The sequence below is a fragment of the Genypterus blacodes genome, unplaced genomic scaffold (genome assembly GCF_046128005.1).
Source record: "Genypterus blacodes isolate CSIRO-AG114 ecotype Tasmania unplaced genomic scaffold, CSIRO-AGI_Gbla_v1 ptg000008l_1, whole genome shotgun sequence".
Lineage (NCBI taxonomy): Eukaryota > Metazoa > Chordata > Actinopteri > Ophidiiformes > Ophidiidae > Genypterus > Genypterus blacodes.
The window spans coordinates 3,051,056-3,059,759 of NW_027466822.1; positions in this window are offsets into that span (position 1 = coordinate 3,051,056).

An 8,704-nucleotide genomic window follows, 5' to 3' on the forward strand; every position below is an offset into this window, starting at 1 on the left:
CTTTCTTACTTGTTCAGCTGATGTGGACGGCTTGTGGCCAGAGACCATAATAAATCCTTTCCTCTGGTTGCTGGCGGAACAGTGTTTACCATTATTGCTAAATTTGCCTTGATAACCCTTAGTATTACGAAGCCTTGGGACAGCCAGAAAGACATCCTCCCCTTGTGGCTCAAAAGAGGTTGAGTCCTCCTCGTCATCCTGGGATGACTCCCAGTCAGACTGCTCACACTTGGGAAGACAGCAATGTGGCTTTGGTGAGTACTGCTGTGGTTCTTCCTCTGGTTTCAAACCACTCCATGTTGAAAGGCTGATCTTTCGGACCACCCTGCCTGTTGGAGAGGTCCATCCCTGCCCTGAGATGCTTCTCTCTTCTCCAGAATTTTGATTTATTTTGTCTCCGCACTCTGTTTCCTCTAAATGGAGAGCACACATCTTGCCATGGGACCCACACCCACCAACATGTAGGCACAGACTTTGTTCTTGTACACTAATATCTCCAAAGGTTACAATATTAGGTTGTGAACTGGGCTTGAAGGTCACTTTCTTCAGGGAAAGGGAGATTTCCCAGGGTTGGATGTGCTCTGCAACCTCCTTTAGTAGCGGATTATGGTTAGTATGGCTTTGGTCCACACCTGACTGTTGGCCCACTTCCTGGATCTGCTGCTGAAGCTGTGCCAGCTTATGTAGCCTTTTGTCTAGCAGTGACTGGCTGACCCGAGCTGCAGCCATGTTCTCTTTCTGCACCTGCTCCAGGTGTTGTTGAGTGTCACGATGGTCCTGCTGCACCCTCTCAAGCAGGCGTTGTTCTTCTCTGCGTGCTCCCAGGATGGCACGCTCCACTCCCCGTTTCACAGATTGAGTCTCTGCTGCATGACGCTCTTGTGAACCACGCAGCTCTGCCTCTGCCTGGGCAAGGTCATGCTGAGCCTGGGTAGCCCAGCATGGGGTAGAATGAAGCAAGGCAGCTGGGGAGGAGACATCTGATTGTCGACTGTGGGTTGAAACAGCGCAGGGTGGATTGTTTTTCGAATGACTTTCCACAACCATCATGAAATTATCCCTTTTGTCTTTTCCGTCTTTCAATTTTTGTTCCTATAGACAGAGATGCTTAATTAATGAGTGCATTCAAGAGTATGAGTCATTTCAATTCAAGTATTTGAACATAGTGAAGTGAAAACAGGCAGACATAGTACATATGGACAAGTGGGGCATCATATATAAAATGGTGAGTGAATCAATACTAAATGTTGCTGTTATTTATCATTATTTGTTTGTTGTTGTTGTTGTTGTTGTTGTTGATGTTGATGATGATGATGATGATGATGATGATCTATATAAGGGGGGCGTGGAGAAAAAGCTTGGGAACGACAGGTCTATACCACTAGGGGACCAAAGGAAGTTAAAGTTCAAAGATAAGGGGAAGTACAGTAAATGGCGGTTCCTCAGTATGGAATGTGAAGGCTTGAAAATTGTATCTGAGAGTTATTGAGAGGAAATCCCACCATCTTTGCAGAGCACAGTCAAGTGGACCAGAATGACAGGTAGAGGAAAAAAACTGCTTGTGCAAATGGCTGTGAAATATTTTATTCTCATGTACAAGAAATTCTATATTGAAATATTAAGAAAGAGAAGCTTATGAAGGCAACTTAAATACAATGCTTTCAAGATACAGTTTTTGGGCCTCAAGAATTTAAATTAGTTGTAAATCTGTTATCTAAATACAATATATCTGTATATATGTTTTTGGTCAATACATTGTTTAAACTGACAGCATTCTGTTTGATCATTTAGCTTATCAGTTCCTGCTCCAGCCGAATTTAATAACTGGTCCTAATGTCCCAACAAAATATTGTCGTACCAAATTTCTAAATTTGAAAAAGGTGTTGCCTCTAAAATGTATAATTTGTTTTTTGAAGTCGAGGTGAATTGACATTCAAGTTGAACTCTAGTCTGAACTTTAATCTAGCAAAATGTGTCAGTGTTACAATATTGCAACTGTTATGATGATATTCCGCATATCTATAAACATTCTATTTTCCGTGGCTGATTGTTTACAGTCATTACATGTGCAAACTCAAGCAAAGGAGTGAAGTGCATTCGTCACTTTAAAAACAAACTTAAAGAACACTATGAAGAGTGTTGTTTACTAAAATTATTTTATGTAGCACTTTTCAGTGCATAGTATGATATCAATAAATTATTTGAAGTAGTCCCATGGCCGAAAAGATTTCCCTATGGGACGATCAGTCACTAAGAGCATCCATGTTCCTCACGTGTGACTATCTGTTGATTTGTCTTATTAATTGAGGTCAATTTAGCACCATGTGTCCATTGCAATGCCTGTGTGTCTTGTGTGTAAGAATCCTAGTGCATGACACACAGTATAAGCTTAGTGTCAAATAGGTTTTATTGACTGTAATGTACTGTGTATTTGATATATCTAAAAATTACAAATACATTCAAAGTATAGGCCAGCCATACAACTTATTGTGAACAAAGTTACCATTTTGGAAAAAGATTATTCTACTAAACAGTTTTGTTTCCACAAAACAAAGTATTTAAGGTTGCTTGGACCCCTTGGATACTTGCCTAGAAGTCTTGGAACGCTACTTACTAACTTTTGAGGATACTTTTATTTATTGCATTTATTACATCTTATATTTATTACAATGTATTCATGCTATTGAATTTTTCTTTAAAATGATTTGTTTTTATTATTGTTTTTTAATATTTTGACAATTTCATCATAAAACAGAATGCAGAGGTCTTATGTTTCCATTTACCCAGTATTCAGTAATGTAATAAATATGCAATATCAAGCGCTGTTTTGCACTTCTGTTAAGAACTAAAGCAACGAGTCATGAGAGACACTCACGCAGACGGACACAGATCCCTGCAGCCTTTTCTCAGTTAAGTTAGCAGGATTTAATTGTTCAACTGTATGGCACAATCCTCAAGCACTTGTTGGAGTTGTTGTCATAGCATCATATCCATAACATAATTTATACACCTGAACAGGATTACATAAGTAAAAACTATTTGCAGTTTGACATCCCTGATGGCAGTTTATCTTTTGCATCCGTTTTGCTTATTATGTGATTAATGTTACAAGTTCAACCCACCCCCCTCAAGAGTGAAACATGATACAGAGCTACCGAGCAGCTGGTACAATGGACGTGTAAACAACACCACATTCATCAGCCTCATCTGACACTGTTGACAAATAAATAAAACAAATAGAATTTCACCACTAAATTACAATTAAAAATTCACTCATCGCTCACTAAACTCAACATTAGACAGAAGAACTTAGTTTTAAATATGGCATAATATAGAGTACATAGACTGTACGTCATACCATTTACACATATGATATATAATATATGATATACTGTATATTAAGAGGAACTGATAGACGTAGATGTATCCTTGTGTCTTGAGATGGCAAGTAACTAGAGACATTTACTCATAGCCGTACTTGAATGCTCTAAGACTATGCTATCTTTAATATCTTCAACTATGACAATAGATGTTAAGGTTGCAAATTAAAATTGTACATTCATCAGGAGCTCCTAAACTGATATTTTACCACACTATTTTGCGAGCACCACATAAAAAACTGGAAATTGTGGCTTATGATTCATTCAAAGTAAACACGGCAATACACAAAAACATTGCGATCCACTTAGATCTGGTGCTCACAATAAAGTATATGGTGTGCACAAGAAACTCGGAAAATTTGCCAATGCCACATCAGGGTGTCCGTACAATCAACATGAGATAAGGTCCGAACATGTTTTTTTCATGGACAATAACGTTCTACACAATATCACATTTTTAATAATCTGAGAAATTAACTAAGATAACAGACTTGTTTTTGCTTGATGACAGAATCCATTTGATATATTATTAAAATGTCATTTTAAGATATCAGAGGAGCAAGTAACTGCAATCCTCCAACTTTATAGTATAATAAAACGGTCAAGAATTAGCTTCATCCGGACTATTTGCATTGTTGGTGTTTCACCTGTATTTGTTTCACTTGCATCTGTCTGAGGCCAGTCAGGTCTTTAAAGAAGTATCATGAGGTTTGCTCTCACATTACCTCTGCATTATACATGAATAGGGTCCAGTTGCTCATCTTGTGAGTGTAACTGGGTCGTATCAGAAAGATAAGCTCAGTGTGCGTCAATGTTACTGCTACATGTCTAAAAATCAAACAAACGATGACTGCTCTACAAAGATGTTAAATAGTTGCAAGTAATGCTTCTATGAAGGACAGGTGCATACAGTACAAAATCTCCCTACTACCACCAGAGTTGTCTTACCTGTTGCGGGGTATCAGCTCTGCTACAAACGCGGCAAGTTCTTCACACCTCAGCAGCTCCTCACCATATCACCTTTACCGTCCGCCTCTCTGGTGGTTTCATTCTTCCACTTGTTGGCAGTTGCTAGGAGACGGAACAGCTGACTCCAGTTTCTTCTAAGATAGACTCTGACGACAGCATGGAATTATTCATACATTATCTCTATTCATTTATCTTAAACCTTTCTTAAATTTTGTTTTCAAGCAGATAACTCAGAGTTATTAAGGGTGCTTTTAGACTTGGGGCCATATACACATTTGATGTTCATGCACATAAGTGGGATTTTAATTATCTTTCATATTCAGACCTCAGACTTACCGGTGGACTTGAACGCAAGGAAAAACGTTTTATTGCCTGAAGTCCATGCCTTCAGGACAATTCACTCAAGAAAACTACAGGGAAATTGCAATAACATTCTAGAGGGCTGATCATAGCGCCTGAAAAGTTTACACATCCCTGTCCAATAAAAAAAATAAAAAATCATTACAAATAATACATTTAGATAAATATGGATGTGCCACTTATTCCCTGCACAGCTGTTCTGCGTAGCAGAGACTCTTTGAAGTTTCCCCCAGTTAAATGCTTGTTATAAGGGTTAATTGTTGCCTGTGGTGATATTTCAGATCTGTGTATTTATGTTTATATTTTCAAATATTTTGTCGATTGCATTCTGACTTTTGCCATGGATGTGTAATTCTTTCAGCTGTCACTCCTGCCACTATATACTATGGCACAAAGCTCAAATTCAGTTTGTGCTAAATGTGCCCTACAATGTCCCCACGTGATGCTGTGATTGTAGGTGTAATTACAGACTGGAAACCATTTCCTTGACTTGACTGGTTGTTGATACCACAAAGCAGAATTTTTGTTTTCACAAATGAGATTTTGTTTTCCATATTCCCACTCTGTTCTCCATCACTTGTAAGCGTTCTGTCCTGTCATTTTGCATCTGAAGCACAAAGCAGGAGGGGTGAAGTATTTTTTTGTAAAAATTGCATTCATTAATTTTTTGTTAAAATTGCGTTCATCTGAAATCAGAGTTTCATTGTTCTGACCTACTTTGTGTTTTTCAAGTTGAAGTTATGTTCCTCAATAAGTGATGTATTATCTGTAATCAACAACTTGTCAGCGGATTTGAAAGACATTACCATGGACTTACTCGTCGAGTGGAATTTAGTGGAAATAAAAGAAGCTGTTTATTCTCTTACCCTTTATGGTAAATGAGACGAGGAGAATGCTGCGCAAGCTACGTAGGCTCATGAACAATGACTCTCACCCTCTCCACCAGGCGCTGGCCTCATACAAAAGCACCATTAGTAACAGACTGATTCCTCCCAGGTGTACTGAATGCCACAGGAAATCCTTCCTTCCTGTGGTCATCGGACTTTAGAATAGATCTACCTTGGGTCGGGGGATGGACAGTGGGACATAGGGATCTGAGGTCTTGCCCCATCTGTGGCCCCCCAAAACACTTTCACTGTCACATTATAGCATATCGCACAACACGTTGCTGTATATCATATATACCACACGTGTATGCTGTACAAGTTGTATATATTGTAAATACTTGTACTTCCCTGCCAGATGCACATTCTGCACTTTGTACCCTCATGTACTTTGTACCCCTTAATGTGTGTACTTTATCTGCATGCACTCTTGCATGTTTTTTTTGCACTAGAGGTGACTCTCTTTTCATTCTACACTGTACTGTAACTGTTGCACAGTAATTTCCCGCGGGATAATTAACTTGTATCTTTTCTTATCTTAACCCTTTATCGGGCAAGTGACTACATCATCATCCTCTATGCAACCCTAGAGGATGATGATGTTCCCTGGGACATATTTAACAGGGTAATCAACTGCTTTCTACCCTTACTTCCAGGCCTCTTCCTCAAACCTTTGAGTGAATATTGCATCTTTTTTGTATGAAATATTGCCAGCTTTTGCATCAAAGGGGTACAGAAATCATATCAGCAATACAAAAGATTCCTTGAAGACTTGGCTTTAGTAAGTCACTGTCTTGGACATAATTATTTATACTTAAAGGCAATGACAGAGATTTGCATGAATCCATGTTCAGTTTGTTCTTTTGACTAACAATAAACCAGTGAACGGTTACGCTTTTTGGTCTTGTTGTTTTGATTTGGAACGACTCCGAGTCATGTACCACGAAGAGAAAGACTTGGAGTGAGAAGGCGACTCGTTTTCATCTCAAAACAAAAGATCAAAAGAATGAATGGTACACAGATTTACATTGAGCACAGAGGAAGCTTCCCAACTTCCTAACAGCCAACTGTTGATACTGTCTTCAGGGTGTCCAGGTCCATCTCTGCCTAACTGCTGCCCAGCACGCCAGCTGCCAACGGTGACTTGAAGAGGACAATAAGAAGTCAAATTGTCACACAATTACCTTAATGTGATTAGAAGTTATCTTGGCTTTTGTGGCTGTGCTTCTGACTGCATGGAGTATGATGAAACAAGTTTTTTAGTGATGCAAGTTGTGATCCTACTTCTGATGTGGTATAGCAGCCACGCATCCTGTGTGTGTGTCCGATAGCACTGGGTGCACAGTAGTAGAAAGCTTTTTCATGGGGATGGTGACAGAACACAGAGAAGACCTCAGCGATGTCATGGAGGGAGAATCCACAGAGGCAAAGGGCCGCCTTATGCTTATCTTTCGGGATCAACAGGACATGGAGACATTTCTTTAGAGATGTGCAGAGAAAGAAGGCCTGAAGGTTAATGCCACGTTCCTGGACTTCTAACCAGACGCTAAGAAACTAATCTTGTTGTCTGTGTTACTTTTCATAAAGCATATTTAACCACTTTTGAAAGGGTCCTTGGTCCTAGAGGAAGACCAGGGCAAGGAAGAGAATGATCTCACAAAAGCCTTTTCTGTTGCCCTAATGCTGCTGGTGTTGTGTGCCTTCTTATGTAATGATTGTTATGCTAATTGTTGATAACATACATTGTGTTGTAATTGAACAGAACCAAGATATTATTGTTTTAGAATTTAAAAGGAATGAATGACCAAATGTCGTCAGTGGTGATAAATGGAGAAAGACAATACAGCCCTCAACACACTGATGCCTCTGTTACTGTGGAAAATACAAATTTGTGAAAGAAAAAAAAAAGGCTTTATTAGAATTATTATTATTACTCGTGCTATTTTTGCAGTGGCAGTAGTATCAGTATAAACATTGAGTATACTTTAAGAAATGTTTAAATAATGTGCGTAGCAATAACACTATTATTATGGACATGTATACTTTTAAACATTAATTAAGATGCATCTTTACTCAACTTATGAACTTCCAAAACAGCGTATATGAAGTGTAAACCATTAAGATAATGGTGTATCTTGAAACATTGAAAGTCTTGAGATAGATGCACGGTTTCACATGTGTGGTCCAAATCAGCAGCTGCCGCATATTTAAAGACTGAAAGACCGGATGTGGACATCATTTTATGCATGCGTGGTCTAAATCACATTTGCGGGTCCAAATTGTCTAGTAACACAACAAAACTGAAAAGTTATCCATGACTCATACTTCACTCAGAGGTTAGGTCTAAGTAAGTGATCCAGCTCTAAGGTGAACCTCACAGTTACAGCTAAAGCTTAAAGAGTAAAACTATAATCTTTCTGTATCTATCAAAAACCTGAACATTCTAGCCATATGTAGACAGAAGCATGAATGATTTCTAATGTCACAAAGGGGGCGGTCTCTGACGGTTGTTTCTGTAAAACCAAGTAATTCCCCTGTCCTGCAAGGGCCAGTTGCCCATATGCTGTGCTAATGTTGTGGTAGCAGTTATAATGATCATCCTTGCGAGTTTGCAGCTCATTTTAAGATTAATTAAAGATATCCACCCTGTGAACCAATTTGACCTGATGATCAGTGGACACTGTGCACTGGATCCTTTAGGCAGCACTCAGAGTATGCCAATATGTCAATTACAAAATGGGAACATGACAGAGATTAACACGTGTTCAATTCCATACAGTGCGAGATAATAGAGAAAAGAGGCTGGGAACAATGCAATGTTGCTAGGCAAAGAATTTATAAATTAATAAAAACATTCCCTTTTAGTGTTCTACTTACAGCTTATTCCCCACATTTTTCCAATTTTTTATCATTTCAAAACATAGAAAAATATTTCTGACAACATTCATCATAACATTTTAGCGTGTTTCATTCTGTCCTGTTGGTTATTTCATACCTGTGCATCTTCCACCCACTGCTTTATACAATATTTACATCAAGTCAGTCCACATCAGGACACAGTCCATGTTTTTGCATAGGTCTCACCAGAGACATTTTAGGTGAAAAGGTCTA